The sequence below is a fragment of the Acomys russatus genome, chromosome 10 (assembly GCF_903995435.1).
Source record: "Acomys russatus chromosome 10, mAcoRus1.1, whole genome shotgun sequence".
Lineage (NCBI taxonomy): Eukaryota > Metazoa > Chordata > Mammalia > Rodentia > Muridae > Acomys > Acomys russatus.
This window is the reverse complement of record NC_067146.1, coordinates 27,576,391-27,592,532: the sequence shown is the minus strand read 5'-3', so window position 1 is coordinate 27,592,532 and position 16,142 is coordinate 27,576,391.

The following is a 16,142-nucleotide window of genomic DNA, read 5'->3' as shown; positions in this document are numbered from 1 at the left end:
ACTGCGGCTGCTCTGAGTTAGCGCCAGTGGTGGAACAAGTGCTCCGCCCGGACTGTGTCCCCGCAGGGGAGCTGCCGCTGAGCTGAGGTGGTGCCTAGGATGGAACCAAGCACGTCACCAAGCCTGCGCCACAGCAGGAGAACTGCGGCTGCTCTGAGTTAGCGCCAGTGGTGGGACAAGTGCTCCGCCCAGACTGTGTCCCCGCAGGGGAGCTGCCGCTGAGCTGAGGTGGTGCCTAGTGTGGAGCAGCGTGCTCAACTAAGCCTGTGCCACAGCAGGGGAGCTATGGCCACGCTGAGTTAGTGCCTCAGGCAGAAGTGTTTGCTGGGCCGGGCCAATACCCGGGACTCTGGGGCCGAACTGTCCGCCGAGTCCAATCTGGGTCCAAAGGCTCCACGCGACCCAAATCCTGCCCCGAGTCCCCTCTCCCGCAGCAATTCCCACCAGCCACCACACCAATCGCCTCCACCGGAAGGCTATGAGCTGCAAACCTCAGCCGCCTCTACCGCTGCCGCTCCGATCAGAGAAAAACCACGCTCCTCCCGTGTGCAGGGGCACGCAGGTCCTCCGCACCCTGGTCCCTCCGAACCGTGGAGCACTCCCGCTGCCGTGATGTTCGGACCTCGGTGTTCCTGGCTCAGAAATCTGTGCAATTCCCTGAATTGTTCACTGGAGCCTCCAAACGCGGTCCACACTGCTCGCCGCCATCTTGGATCCTCTAGTGTAAGTTTTTATAGTGTGGTTTATAGTATGCTTTAAAACTATATGAGGGTGATGATCACCTTTAATGTCAAGAGATACCTTAGCTCACATATCAATTTATTTTTTAAACCTTATGTAAGTGTAGAATTTCGATAGAATGAAGTGATCTTTGACCCTTTCGTGAATCCACCAGACATTTCTGATGACCATTTAAATGCAAGGTATGAAAGTTTCTGGCAGTTTATGACACATTATAACAACAACAGCAGCTAAAATATGCTTAAGTTCAAGGATGTTAATACTTAAACTGATTCTTGGAGTCAACAAGTTCCAATAAACAAATACACTTGGGCTAGGACTGAAGGCATTCACGGTGGCTTCAGCTACTTCAGTAACTCAGGAAGCATTAAGCTGAGGGGTGGTCTCCAAAGGAAGGACGTTGCCCCTCAGGACATAATCTTGGAGCAGTACAGATTATGGATGCTGGCTGGCTGCCTGGAGAGTCGATGATCCTTTTGCTCTTGCAGAGCTCCTGTATCATCATCCTGCAATAACAGGAATTTGAACATCCTCCTTCTAGCAGCTTCTTGGGCTTACTAGAAGGAGTTTGCTTAAGATGTATTGAGACCTAAATAAAAAAGTTCCAGATGTTGATACCACAGATATTCCTATCATAACTATTCTGAGAAATGTTTTCTACTGTCTTCTAATACATACATTTCACTTGACGATACATTCTGATTTTTTTTTTTTTTTTTTTGCTTATGTCTTGCTTTATTAACATGATTTTCCCACCAAGGGGACAATATATTTGCAATTTTGTGTAATGTACTCACTAATGTATACTCCATAAGAAAAACAATCTCCATATCCTTACTGACAAGAAATTGCCACTATTAAAGGTGATATCATAGTGAGGTACAAGGGTAGGAGGTCTTCTGTGGAAATCAAAATAGAAATGAGGAAGTTCAGCTATTCTGAAGGGGAGAAAGGAGAAGAAAAAAGAAGTAAGAACATTTGCTCTGTTTTTGCAAACAGAGAGAGAGAGAGAGACAGAGAGAGACAGAGAGAGAGAGAGAGAGAGAGAGAGAGAGAGAGAGAGAGAGAGAGAGAGAGAGAGAGAGAGAGAAGAAAGGACAGAAAGCAATGAGAAAGTTGTAGGGACGAGATTTGTGTGTAGTGAAATGTAGACTCAGAGCCTTCAGTGGTAGAGGCTCTAGACATGGTTAAGAGCATGCATAGCTAAGTGAAGCTTAATATTAATTAAGAGTAACATAACTAAATAACAAAAGTTTTGTCCTTTGCAAATCTTATATTATTAGTTTAGTTTTAAAAAAAGAAGAGATAAGGCAATGCAATGTTGGCCTAATGTCATGAGGAAATAAAGGAATGATAACAGAGAAACAATAGCAGCAGCAACTACTATCCCTTCTACCCAGTAACTTGTAGCGAGTGTTTGGTATTGATTTAGACTGTTTATGTGCGTACTCCAAAGACTGAGACAATAATTGACACAAAGACTACTAGCAAGAGTTATGATGAAAAGTCTGAAACTATTCTCTATTTGTTCTGTAAGTCAGAAGATATTTTATGTCAATTAATAGTGTCTATCATAAATTATTAACTTTCCTGATATAATTATAATAATATTCTCATATTTTCAGAAGTAAAAATAAATAAATGGTCAGCCAAGGTAGCTTATGCGTATAATCCAGCCCTTGACTGAGGCAGGAGGATTGCCATGGGTTTTACAGAAAAACCTTCAGTGTTCAATGAAACAAAAGCTAGCCAGTATCTGACTTATATGTCCTATTTACATCAGCAATAGTACAGATCTGCTAGTGAAATGTCCCTTGAAGAAGCCACACTTGTTTGGAAGATTCTGCAAATTTTTTTGGCTAATTAGAACTCCCTTATTGTGTAGATTGGGGTGTTGCAGACTGAGAACCCAGGTTATTTTGGACTATTGGTTAGCTTGTCATTTTAGTTTTTGAAATGGGGGCTCACTTTCTAGCTCAGTACAGCCAAGAACTCACTACATGGGCCAGGCTGGCCAGGAAACTGAGTCGGTCCTTCCACCTCAGCCTTCTGCTTTAAGTGTTGGGATTGCAAGTATGAACAACCACATCTGGTTGGATTATAGTGATATACATTTGTAAGCCATCACTGTATCCGACCCCATGTTCCCTTTGAGCATTAGGTAAAACATTTGCAATGTGTTCATAAATGACCACTAGCTTCCACTAAGCAGAAGTCCAAGGATGTCATCAGATAGCATCTGAAACCTGCGGGAGCTTTCCCTGATTTGCTGTACCATACCAGCACTCCTTTGTGAATGCATTCCTGCTTGAGTGTCTTTTGTTGTGATACAGCAAACATTCATGCAGCCCGTTCCATGGTGGAACGTGTCATTCTGGTTACCTGAATCCAGTCCATGTCATGTTTGATCATGTATGACTCAGAACAAGCTAACTATGTCTTTCTTATTCTTTTCTGTGTGAGAGCCGTGTTTGGTGTTGACACATTCACAATTTTCTAAGAAGTTTCTAAAAAACTTTTTAAGGCTTTAAAACCTAATGGCACAGATGGGGCTGATGCACAAAGAGCTTTGTATGGGAAGTAGAAATTTACCCTGTCAATGTCGGGAACATCTGGGGAGACTCAGTTGGAGACAGAATGCCACCGTCAGCTTATAACACAAGCCAGTGCAAATGGATAGAGGCAAGTCTCAAAAAGGAAACCCATTTTGAGAATAAAAGCATACTAAAAACCTGCAATTTATTCCTAATGGTGCTTCATTTCTCATTTTCTTCATGGCTGTATTCCAGCCGGGGGCAAATACTGACAGAATACTCCTTACTCCCTTCATTTTAGCTGTCCCCTTAACTATGACTCTGGGGCTGGAAAGCACAAACAGAACAATAAATCATACTGAATATAGAGAGGATATGCTGAAAAAGTCCCTTTCCATGCCTCCTTAATAATTAATAAAATGTATCTTGTTTGCTGAACCCAGTAACACATTTTTCAAAGGGTATGCATTTGTCCATGGTTTTCCATGCTTCTCTTTCAGAAAAGCCAACAGTATTATTTCATAAGGTCACACTGATGTTATTTTCCAGTTCATTTGTTTAGAATGAGAATGAGCTGGATTTGGTTTTAGAAGTATTGCTGCTTGCTGTTTGCTTTGCACTCAGGAAACAATGCATGACTCGGTAGACTTGAAGCAAGTCCTACACTATTGGATTAGTCAATAAGGGCTTGAATTTAGGGTTGCTTCCCGGACAAATCAATAACTTTGAAGATAGTTTTCACTCAACTCTGACATGTAGGTCTAGGCATTCTGTAGGTTCTTGGATTTCTTTGGGTCAGATGTTACTTGATTTTCCTATATCTAAAGGCAAAATTGTAACCTACTTAGTTTGAAGATCTTGATTAATTTGTATTCATAATTCTAGAATAGATAATTCTTTAGCACTTGCACAGATCCAAACAGTGCTAAGAAAAAGAGGTCACATTTAGAGAGTAAATGTAAGCAAGGTGTAGTCAGCTTAATCGTCCACACATGAGTGGGTGTTTATTCGGTTGACATCAATCTAAGATTGGCCAAAGTTCATCTCCTATGACTAAAACTCAACTATTTGTACCAGAATTTGCAGTCTGGTGTGTGTCCAAGTAGTCTGTGTACATAGGTACATGGGGCACTTCAATAATACCTACCTTAGGAGACACTGTCAAGAGAACAAAGCAACAGCCTACAGACTAGGAAAAGATCTTCATCAAGCCTACATCTGACAAACGTCTGATATCCAAAATATATAAAGAACTCAAACCAAATAACCCAATTGAGAAATAGGGCTCAGAACTAAATAGAGAATTCTCAACAGAGGAATATTGAATGGCTGAGAAACACTTAAAGAAATGCTCAACCTCCTTAGTCATCAGGGAAATGCAAATCAAAACGACACTGAGATTCCATCTTACACCCATCAGAATGGCTAAGATTAAAAATTCAAGTGACACCACATGCTGGCGAGGATGTGGAGAGAGAGGAACACTCCTTCATTGCAAACTAGTACAGCCACTTTGGAAATCTATCTGACGCTATGTCAGAAAACTGGGACTAGGGCTTCCTCAAGACCCAGCTATTCCACTCCTTGGAATATACCCAGAAGATGCTCCATCACACAAGAACATTTGCTCAACCATGTTCATAGTAGCCTTATTCATAATAGCCAAAACCTGGAAACAGCCTAACTGTCCCTCAGTAGAAGAATGGATAAAGAAACTGTGGTACATTTACACTATGGAATACTACTTAGCTATTAAAAACAAGGAATTCCAGAAACTTGTGGACAAATGGATTGAACTAGAAATGATCATAATGAATGAGTTAACCCAGAAGCAGAAAGAGTCAAATGGTATATACTCACTTATATTGGACACTAGCCCAAGGGGCATGTCCCATGAAAGTCTTCACTTACCAGGAAACTGGGACAGAGGGGAGGATATCCTATTGGGACTCTAGGTGAGAGAAGCATGGGAGAATGGGGAAATAGAAGAATCCAGAGGGTCCTAGAAACCTACAAGAAGAAAATTATGATGAGCAGAGCTGGGCCTAGTGGTTCTGCTCAAACTATGGCACCAGCCAAGGACAATACATGGAGTAAACTTCAAACCCATACCCAGATGTAGCCAATGGACAGGACATTCTCCATAATTGAGTGGGATCTGACTTTCATACGAACTTTGGTGCCCCATATTTGGCCATGTCCCCTGGATGGGGAGGCCTGATGGCACTCAGAGGAAGGATAGCAGGCTACCAAGAAAAGACTTGATACCCTATGAGCATATACAGGGAGAGGAGGTTCCCCCTGAGTCACAGTTATAGGGGAGGGGAGTAAGGAGAAAATGGGAGGGAGGGAGGAATGGGAGGATAGCAGGAATGGCATAAAAATTTAGATGTAATATGAATAAATTAATAAAATATAAAAAATAATACCTGCCTTAACTGCTAGAATCAAGTCTTGCATTTGTTGAAAAATGTAGACAATGTCTTTTATATAAGCCATAAGTGACCTTTAACCTAGCACTAGAACTCTGTATGTAAAAGGTAGATTCTAGGCATAAGGGCATCATTTACTATTTTTTGAATTAATTAATTAATTCTGTTTTTATATTAATTTTTACATATACATTTATATTATTACACATATATACAATAGCATACCTATTGCAAAAAGAACCATGAAACAATCAGGAATTATATTAATGTTACATTCTTAGTGTTTTGGCTATTTGTATTTGACAGCCTTGAAGAAAACATCTTTGCTATCTTGGTGCATCTAAAATTCTGAATGTAAATCAATCTCCATTACATCTTGTCATTATCAACTTAAAACATCTATCTAGACCTAAAATCATCTTAACCCCTGAACAGCTAAGCTTCATTGTAAAACTAAGATATTGCCTCAGGGTGCGGCGGACAGGCAGAGCCAAATCCCATCACCGGGCATAATCCACATTAGCTGCCTCCTGAGAAAGAGTGCAGAGCACCCAAACACATTTACTATTTTATTTCTAGTCTTATGTATTTAAAAGTACAGTCAAGTCAGAAAGAAAGCACCAGTGGGGGCTATCTTACCAAGTTTGGTGTCACAAATTTGCCTGGTACTCTCTTTTCTCTTGTATCAGTAACATTTATAGACCTTTGGTTTGGATTAAGCTTCTGTCCAACAGACAGAAGCAGAGTGGAGCTCCCTGCTGAAGGCCTCTCTACACAGTGATAGCCATTTGTTTGAGTTTCTGAAACTCAAGGTACATGTAAGCATGCGTTTCCATGTGGTCATTCAAAAATTGTGAGATTTCATCTCACCTCAGTGAGAATAGCCAAGATCAACAAAACAACTGAAAACAAGTGCTGGCAAGTGTGGAGGATTTTTAATTCAGAACATAGCTGCTCTGGCAATAGATCAAATCCAAAGATATTCTGGGACTATGTGATCTGGCTGGAATATAGACATGCCTTTAATCCCAGGAGACTGAGGCAAGCAGATTTCTGAGTTCAAGGCCAGCCTGTTATTGAGCAAATTTTAGGTAAAGAAAAGTTTAGGTCATGCCTTTAATCTCAGCACTCAGGAAACAAAGGCCTGCAAATCTCTGAGTATTAGTGATTGCTGTTCAGGCAGTTCAGCTGAGTGAGGGAGTTGAGAGGCAGCGCAGTGGAGTTGAGTTCATGGCAGTTCAGTTCATAGAATTCAGAGGCAGTTTTTACCAGGAGAGTTTTACAGAGACAAGTTGAAGAGAGGACAAGCTAGAGACAGTTAAAGACAGAACAATCCAGAGAATGAAAAGGAACCATAGGATTAGAGCAGATTGCTAGAGTTAGTTTGAGGTCAAGCAGAGCAATTCAATGAGAAGCTGAGAGAAGTGAGATTGAATCAGTCAGCTTGGAGAGGAGTTTGAACCACATCACTAGACTTGAACCAGCCAACCAGAGTTCAGAAAGAACTAGAAAGGGTGAGCTTATTCAGCAGTAAATCTCAGAGTCTGAAAGCATTCTAGGCCTAGTTTAGATTGTGTGGAGGCTAGACACTTCCCAGACTAGGCCTAAGGTAGCAGGCGAATAAAATCTACCTGAACAGGCAAGGTTGTAGAAAAAGAGGTTCCTTCACTCACTACTTGGAGGATGGGTATTGGTATAGATGCTCTGGAAAGCCCACAAAAAAACTAAAAATAAATCTACCATATGACCCAGCTATATCACTCCTTGTCTTATGCCCAAAAGACTCAACATCCTACCCTTACAGAAACTTGTTTAGCCATGTTCATTGCTGTCTTATTAACTATAGCTAGGATGTGGAAACACTTTAAATGCCCTTCAACTGCTGAATGGGATACTATTCAGCTATAAAGAAAATGAAGTCATAAAAATTTCAGGTGACTGGATGGAACTAGAAAAGATTATATTGAGTGAAGTAGCCTAAACCCAGCAAAATAAACATAGTATGCTGTCATCTGTTGTTTCTAGGTCCAAATCCTGAGATATGAACATATAACATTGAGTAACTTCTGCTTCTTTATTCAACTTTACTTATATCTCTATTAATATTGTAGCAGATGCATCTAAAGTAATACAAGATTTGAGAAGGGAGGAATGCATTTTTATTATCATCATCTGTTTTATTTGAGCCAAGTGAACAAAAAAGTTATTTAAAAATTTTTTCCGTCGTCTGTCTACATTATTTCCTTTCTGTAAGCTTTTGATCATATTCTGCAGTTGCTAAACACTTTTCTTTTTCTGTAATCAGTTTCCCCATCTCCACTCAACAATGGTTATTCTGTTTCCAGATGTGGTGCTTCTAAAGAGAATTGCTCTGACTCTCGTTTCAAGTGAAAGGGTTTATTTTTCTTTAACATTTTTGAGGCAATTTCATATGAAATAGTGATGATGGGTATGGTAATAGTCAAGTGAAGCAAAAATGTTTCCTGTTTTCTCATTTATTTAGGAAGTGGTCATGATTCTGCAGAATTTAACCTGGCCTTATTTGAGTTAATGTATGGGCATTGCATTGTGTCTTTCACATGTTAAAAAAATGGACCAAATTTCACAATGAAGTGTGTGTTAACTCTTAAAGCACAAATGCTCTACTATCACAGGTGAAGGATAGGACTTAAGAGCCTGACACTTCTTTTCCTGACCTTGTCTTTGGGGCCTCTGACACCTGCTCTTCCCATCCTAGGGAAGCACAGCTGAGGCACTCTTGGAAATCAGTCTGTAGGGCCCAGGACCAGTATGCACACACGACTGACCTCCCACACAGATGGGCTAAGCAGCACACAACAGGCACAGCCTAAAAAACAGTGAGGAATCTGAAAAATATATGTAAAGAGATTGTCTAGCCAATGTACAGAGTGAGGGATTATGGTGTACTCAGATTCAAGTGGAATGTCTTTATTATACACACACACATACACACACATGCACACGCACGCACACACACACACATACACACACACACACACACACAGAGAGAGAGAGAGAGAGAGAGAGAGAGAGAGAGAGAGAGAGAGAGAGACCTTCCCATGCCTCAGCTAAGGGATCTATGCAGAAGAATAGACTGAAGGTATGAAAGACCTAGAATACTGATACACATGAATTCACAGAGGCTGTGCCAGTCCAAGTTCACACCAGACAAAAATCCCAGTACTGTGAAGTCAGTGAACATAAAGTCCCACCTCTAACCAAGAATATATTTGGAATTGATACCCCTTGGGAAAGGAAAACTCTGTTTTCTCCAATGGAGTGTCACTGGGTATATAAACTCCACTTCAGGTTAAGACTATAACCAGAAGTAGTTGGCCAACACAAAATGGATGCCATGAGGTTTTTACGTGTGTGGTTTTTGTTCATTGGTACTTTATTCATAATAGCCAGAAATGGGAAACAATCTAGATGTCCCTCCACAGAAGAATGGATGAAGAAAATGTGGCAAATTTACAAAAAAGAGCATTACTGAGCTGCTAATACAATGACACAATAAAATTTGCAGGCAAATGGATGGAAGTAGGGAAAAAATCATCCTGAGAGATGTAACCCAGACACAGAAAGACAAATATGGTATGTAATCACATATTTTTGGATATTAGCCATTAAATAAATGATAACCAGGCTGTAATCTATTAATACAGAGAGGTTAGGCATAGATAAGATACTGGGGGAGACACATGTGCCTCCCTGGGAGGGGGAAGTAGAATAGATTTTATGGATGGACTAGAACTGGGGCCAGGGCCAGGAATGAGATTAGGATGACCTGGTGGGAAAGGAAAGCGGAGATTTGGTTGATGGAAGGAATGAATGGAAAGACAGTTAGATTTGAAGAACATTTGAGGGCCAGTGTGGAAACCTTATGCTGGAAAAACTTCCTATTAATATATGGAAGTAATCCTAATAAAGTTTCCAAATAATGAGGGAGATGGAACTGCGATTGGCCAGAACAGGGTTTTATCCAATTGAGTTGTCAGCTGAAAGGATCTCATGGGAATCCCCTAAACACCCAGGCTGTTGCCAAAGATAATAGGTTGTTCTCCACAAACTGACAGCAAGACCCCATTGCTGAAAACAATACACATACAACTCACTAAACAAGGAGAGGTAAAGCTGGTGCCTACATCGAACTTTCACCCCATGTTCTAAGTGCCTATGGTATGGAAAAGTGTGCTACAGGCTACTAAAAGAGGAAAGTAAATACTAATCCAACCACAAAGGCGTTTGATCTACAATCTGTCCTGACACAAAATATGCTAGGGCTATGGATGCACAAATCTTGTTGGAGTAACCCATTCGTGTGTGATTTGACTTCAGTTCCACTCCATGATATTGAATCTATATCTTACACTACTTGGCTTACCAAGAGCCAGAGACTAGATAAGCCAGAAACCTAGGGTAAAACCAAATACCACTGGTCAAAAAACAAAAGTATCAATAAAATGACTCCCAATTGTATTCTGCTACACTCAAAGATCAGTGCCTTATTCAAATTCTAAATAAGATGTATAAATCAGTTTCCTCCCCGTAGATCTCAGAGAACCCATGAAAGAGGAGGCAGAAGAGTAGGATAGACAGAAGGAATGGAGGCCACCAGGCAAATAAGACCCTCTTAAAACATTTGCTCAAAGTCACAGAGACTGAAGCAGCAAGCACAGGGCCTACACAGGTCTGCAACATGCCCTCTGCATATGTACTATAGTTTTCAGTTTAGGACTTTTACGGGCCTTCTGAATGTAAAAATAAGTGGATCTCTGATTTTTTCTCCTTCTCTTGGGTCTCCTTTACTTTTATTTTTATTTTATTTTTATTTTTTGTTGTTATTGCCTTGTATTGTCCAACCTCAATATGATGTGTTTTTTATAGATATTTTTTATTTTAAATTTTTTTTCTTCTTTTACATATACATTTATGTTATTACACATATATACAATAAAGTACCTGCAACAAGAAGAACCACAAAACCATCAGGAATTATATAAATGTTACATTCATAGTGTTTGGCTATTTGTATCTGTCAGCTTTGAAGAAAACATCTTTCCTATCTTGGTACATCTAAAATTTGGAATGTAAATCAATATATATCATATCTTATCAGGTCTCTGATAGGGTTGAAGACCAGACAGTTTAGTGTTACAATTAAACTTCATTGTTTTGCAGTTAAGATGCTTTTAGGTCTAGATAGATGTTTTAAGTCGGTATGATGGTTTTTGTTTTATCTTATTATACTTTTGTTTTGTCCTGTTGTTATCTTGTAGAAGCCTGTTTTAAAGAGATACAGAAAGAAAATGGATACAGATGGGAAAGGAAGTGAGGAACAATTGGGAAGATAGAGGGAGGGAAACTTTTCAGAATACACTGTATGAGAAAAGAACCTATGTTTAAAGGGAGAAGAAAAGGATTGAGTTCCGCTGACCTGCTCCTACTGTGAGCTGATGATTGATCACATGTCATATGATTTGCTGGCCTCTGGGAAGGTCGTTTTATTCCTGCATATTGCACATAGTCAAAATAAACATAATAGTGCATTTTGAGTCTCCTTTTCAAATACAAATGTTTGTCAATTCATATTGACACATTAATGGATCAGTCCTTTTTAAAGCCTTAGAATTTTCAGTGAAAGATGCTCTTCATGCTTAATAGAAAACAGTGGTTATGGTTTTACTTGTGCCCATAAGTTTACTTAAGTATAATCTTTCTTCTTGAAATGTTCAGCTATCACTTTCATTATTTGCTATAAATGGAGCCTTCAAACACTAAAACTAACGCAAACAAAACCTTCATTTTGATACTGAAGCCTGTATATTTTCTAACAATTCTCTGCTCTGATATCAGAAACATAGCTCAGTGATGCCAGTTATGATAGAAATGATAATTTATAATTGATGCCTGTCAGGTTAGCCTCACAGGAAAACCAAGTAACCAACCGATGGGTTTGTAAGGAACTTCTCCTCATTTAAATTGCATAGTTTTCAATTTTAAGACTTTTAGAAATAATGTCTAAAATTTTGAGCATAATTGTAATGGAAGTTTTGGTTTCTTTAAAAACTCAGATATGCTATGAAAACGTGTTTTTGTTTTAAGCCCTCATGTAGGATTTTAGTTTTGGCTTTCGTCTGTCCAATAGCTGATAATTGCTTTTTCACAACCCATTTTATGAGCAGGATAGGGAAGAGTTTGCTTTCTCAGTACCTAGTTTTAACAATAGTGATCCAATAAGGAGATGCCGTTAGAGGGTGCTTCCACAGGGAATGTTAAATAGTCTAACTTTAAGTCAATATTCTGTGCAACAATCACTAAAAATAATTCATAGGAAATTTCCTCAATCTTTTATTTATCATTACATAGATGATATTTTGTTGGCTGATTCTGATTCAGATATTTTAGAAAAAAATGTTTAAAGGAAGACAAAGAATTCTGCCATGCTCCAGGTTACAGATTGCATCAGAAAAGATGCAGAGAGGAGATTCTATTAACTCTTTGGACCACAAAATAAGTAAAAAAAAAAAAAAAAATCACAGAAGGTACAGTCCTTAGAGATCAGTTGCAAACTCTTAATGATTTTCAAAATTAATAGAATATATTAACTAGCTGAGGCCTACAATTGGATTAAGTACTTGTGAGTCAAGTAACTTGTTTCAGACATTACAAGGATACTCAGATTTAAACAGCCCAATATGTCTAACAGCTGAAGGAGAAAAAGAGTTAATTCTGGTAGAACAAAGACTGTAAGATGCATATGTGGATGGAATTGATCCTAAACGTGACTGTGATTTGGTTATTTTGCCTTCAGCCCATTCTCCTACGGGGCTAATTACACAAAGGAAAGACAGCGCTACGGAATTGATTCCTTTAGCACATAAACAAAGTAAAAATTGAAGACATAAATAGAAAAGGTTTCTGAATTAATTATAAAATATAGAGTAAGATTATGCCAATTGTCAGGAACAGACCTGGCTAAAATTGTAGTTCCTCAAACTAATGCTGAGATTATGCCATTATGGGTAATCAATGAAAATTGGCAAAGAGCTTGTAGTAACTACTAGGGAGAAATTAATAACAAATATCCTAAAAGCAAACATATACAGTTTATAAAAACAACTAATTGGATTCGTCCACATATTGCAAAGCAAGCGCCATTTCTTGTGGCATCTACATCCTATACTTATACAAACAAGATGGGAATGGTAGGTTATAAATAAGACAAAATAAGCAAGGTGATCCAAAGTCTATAGACTTCAGTTCAAAAATCAGAGTTGTATGTAATCCTTATGGTATTATTAGATTTTCCTGAATTTCTTAATATATTTACTGAATCTCAATATGCTGAAAGAGTTCCATATAGAAACTGATGAATTTTCTCCCGATAACTCTGTTATTTATGCAGTTGCAACAGGCCATCTGAAATAGAAAACTATCCATCATATATTATTCATATTCTGTCTCATACTGGTTTACCAGGTCCATTGGCACAAGGAAATAAGGAAATTGACCTGTTTACTGATAGAAAATGTGTTAGAAGCCTCAGAACTTCATGAAAAGCATCATGTTAACAGTAAAGGTTTAAAGAAACAAATCTCTATCACTTGGCAACAAGCCAAAGAAATGATTTTTTTTTTTTTAACTCCACTGGACAGAAAAAGATCTAGCTAGCTTTTCTAGCACTTGGCCAATATCCTAATTTCCTAAGGACACTCAAATAATTTTTTACCCCTGAATGCAAGAAATAATTTTAAGAACACCATGTCCCCTTTCCCAAGGGGTGTGGTGGGTGTTGTGGGTCATTTGGTGGGTTATGCCTTGGTTGTGGTAAGGGAGGAAACAAAATAAAGGTTAAAATCAGGGATCGCTTTCTTTCTCCCCTCTATGCTTCTTTTTCTCTTATTTTTCTCTCCTACCTAGTGTTAGGGGAAAAGATGGAAAAATGGGTATAGTAAAAGAATAAAGAGGGGGAATATAGGATTCTATGACAAAAGGTAGATTATTGAATCTATTAGTCTCAAATATTTTGCATTGGTATGGATTATTTGTCTTTTGATAGAAATTTAAGAATGTCTTGTTCAACTGGAGATATAGCTCAGTGGTATCTCTCCTGCCAGGAAACACGGAGCTCAGAATTCAATCCCCTCTCCTTCCTTCTCTATATCAATATGATATAAAAATGTAAGCAAACAAGTTTGGAGAGAGATTGTTGTGTAACTCCCGTTCCATTAGATTGGTTGGATTATTCTGACCTCCTTTTTCATCAGGCATCAAGGTATACATGCTTACACACACGCAAAGCACCAATACCCATAAAATGAAAAAAAAAATTAGGACACAATATACTGTATATAAAGTAGCAAGTGAAGTCTCCTCCAGTTTTTCATTGTCTCACAGACCTATTCTCTTGAGATAAGCAGTTTTAAAAGTTAGCCATCTGTCCTTTTAGATGTTGACTATGATTTTAAAAGGTTGTATGTGCTTCCATTTCCATATATGTGTTTACTTTCATTTTGTGACAGGTTCTCATGTAGCCTAGGCTGATATCAAACTTGTTATGAAGCTAGGAAAACATGGAATTGCCAATCCTCCTGTCTAACTCCACAGGAGCTGGGATTGTGGGATTGTAGATGTGTGCCTTCCCAACTGATTAGACAACATGTTTAAAATTAAAGCTTATTTTCACTATGTCTGGAAACTTTCCCTTTATGGTTAGACATCAACTTAGCTGGCTCTGGGGGCAACTAAGTGATACACCTCTGGGTGGACATGAGAGGGTGTGTCCTGGATAAACTGAGAGGGGAAGACCCTTCCCCAACAAACACAACATCTGATAGCTGTTGGCCAGATAGAAAGGGGCCTGGGAGGAAATTAGTGTTGCCTTTGCTTACTGGCCTTCCTCCTTGCTGACTAGTGTATCTGCTCTGCCACCACTGCTGCTGTTCTCTTTTTGTTTTATATATACATACATACATACATACATACATACATATATATATATATAATTTATTATAATTTATTCACACATTACATCCTAAGTGTTATTCCTTTGCTCTTATCTTCCAGTTCCCCCCTCTTCTGTCCTATTTCCCTCCCCTAGGCCTCCTACCCTACTGTCTGGCCATAGCCTATCAGGTCTCATCAGGATAACCTGCATCCCCTTCATCTGTGTGCCCTCACGGACATCCTGCCAAGGGGCAGTGATCAAATCGTGGACATCAGAGTGCATGTCAGAGGTTCAGTGGCAGTCCACAACAACCTGCCTTGGAGAATCAATTGTCCATTGGCTACATCTGAACTGGGGGGGTGTCTATGTTGTCTCCATGCGTTGTCCTTGGTTGGTGCATCAGTTTGTGAGCGCTCCCCTGTGTCTATATCCACTGGCCTTGATGATCTCCGTGTGGAGCTTCTGAACTCTCCTGGATCTTCCATCCCCTCATTCTTCCCTACAACTCTCAGCACTCTGCCCAGAGTCTGGCTTCAAGTCCAAGCATCTGTCCTGATCCCCCACTGGGTGGAGTCTCATAGAAGACATCTATGTTGGGTTAATATTATGTATAAGTGAGTATAGACCATCCAAGTCTTTCTGGTTCTGGGTTACCTCACTTAGGATAATGGTTTCTAGTTCCATCCATTTGCCTGCAAAGTGCAGGGTTTCCTTGTTTATAATAGCTGAATAGTGTTCCATTGTGTAAATGCACCAGTTTCTTTATCCACTCTTCAGTTGAGGGACATCTGGATTGTTTCCTTTTGGCTGCTAGGAGTAAATCTGGTATGAACATAGTTAAGCAAATGTTCTTGTTGTATGGTGGAGGTCTTTTGGGTATATGCCCAGGAGTGGTATACTGGGTCTTGAGGCTGTACTATTCCCAATTTTCCAAGAAAGTGCCAGACTGATTTCCAATTGGTTGTACAAGTCTCCACTCACACAAGCAATGGAGAAGTGTTCCTACTTCTCCATATCCTCACCAGCAGGTGCTGTCACTTGTGTTTTTTATCTTAGCCATTCTGACAAGTGTAAGATGGAATCTCAGATTTGTTTTGGTTTGCATTTCCCTGATGACTAAGGTCATTGAGCATTTCTTTAAGTGTTTCTCAGCCATTCGATAGCTCAGAAGCTGTACTATAGAGCAACAGTAATGAAACCGGCATGGTACTGGCATAGAAATAGGCTGGTTGATCAATGGAATTAACCAGAGATAAATCCACACATGTATGGACACTTGATTTTTGACAAAGAAGCCAAAACCATACAATATAAAAAAGACAGTATCTTCAACAAATGGTGCTAGTGTAACTGGATGTCTACATGTAGAAAAATGCAAATAGATCCATATTTATTACTCTGCACAAAACTCAAGTCCAAGTGGATCAAAGACCTCAACATAAAAACAGGAACACAAAATCTGTT